This window comes from Octopus bimaculoides, chromosome 8 (assembly GCF_001194135.2).
Source record: "Octopus bimaculoides isolate UCB-OBI-ISO-001 chromosome 8, ASM119413v2, whole genome shotgun sequence".
In the NCBI taxonomy this organism is placed as follows: Eukaryota; Metazoa; Mollusca; class Cephalopoda; order Octopoda; family Octopodidae; genus Octopus; species Octopus bimaculoides.
The window spans coordinates 91,468,623-91,469,871 of NC_068988.1; the positions used below are offsets into that span (position 1 = coordinate 91,468,623).

The 1,249-nt window shown below is 31.1% G+C and overlaps 1 protein-coding gene across 4 annotated transcripts in view; it reads left to right on the forward strand.

Moving 5' to 3' along the window:
- Window positions 1–1,249, forward strand: part of LOC106874583 (putative mediator of RNA polymerase II transcription subunit 26) — a 235,200-nt gene that overhangs the window by 118,640 nt on the left and 115,311 nt on the right. The window lies entirely within an intron of this gene.

Below are 1,249 nucleotides of genomic sequence, written 5' to 3' on the forward strand. Positions count from 1 at the left end.
ATGTTCATCATTTTCAGTAAACAGGTTATTTTATCAATACATGCTAAACTAATTCCACATAGGAAGCACTTACAACTAAAAACAAAATATGAAATTTTCTTTTAGAACAAGAATATCTTTGAAAATACTTTCCTTGTTTATCAATATACTACATGATTAGATTTAATTCTAGAAGATTATGTTCTTACATATTATTCAACCAATTTTAGTAAATAAGTAACTGTATTTTTAAATGTTTTACAAGAAATGACATTTTTTTTTCTGATATTTACTTGGTTTTTTTTTTTTTACTATCACTCTCAAATGGCTCAAGTCATCCAGAGAGAAGGTTTCATAACTGAATCTTGATTTCTTTGCACTGGAGTTATATCTCTGATTCATTTTGATTTGTTGTTAGATCATGCATGATAAATTTTTCTATTATCTTATATTAAGTCTTTGAGTAAGTAGTTGTCCGAGTTATTTGTCAAGCTGTAATTTTCCCTCCCTCTCATACTTTAGCTTTGTTTCTGTTAGTTTTGTTTAGGGCCTTAAATTGTTTCTCTGTTTACCCCCTGTGACCAGCTTATCGTGTCAAAACTGAACTACCAGATATCTAGCACACAGTATGTTAGGCCACCAGCTGCCGTTGTAAGGATCCTCAGAGCCAGTTTTCATCCATTTCACTTCAATTGGTTATTGTGCATTTTACCAGTTAAGAACTACCCGCCCACTCAATGCCTAGATTGTGGCTATAAGTGAAGATAATTATATGTTACAAGGAAACTTGATCTTCCCATTACAGACTTAGTTCAGAAATGCTCTTTAGTATAGACCATATACTCTTAGTCTTCTAAAAGATGCATTCCATAAAATTTATAGCTTTCTCAAGTTTATACAACTTGGAGATTTTAAAAGCCTTTACTAGTAATCATATAATTAAATATAAGTCTAAAAATGTACATAAGTAAGAATTACAATGAAGACATTTAAAAAAATCCAAGTTTGAAAATGGACTACAAAGCACTCCTAATTTATCTTTTTTCTCTTCTAAATTTAAAAACAATTGAAATATATACTTTCTTTGCAATAACTTTCATAGAAGTCTAAAATCTTTTCCAGTATATCTCAATAAACCTGGCCTTGACTCATCCCACTTGTCATCGACCCCTTTCCTCATGCTATCATATTAAATAAGTTGATAGATATTCTTTGTGATAGCCTTTTTTAGCCCTACTTTTCTCCCTCCCTCTCTCTATCTCCCCCCCCC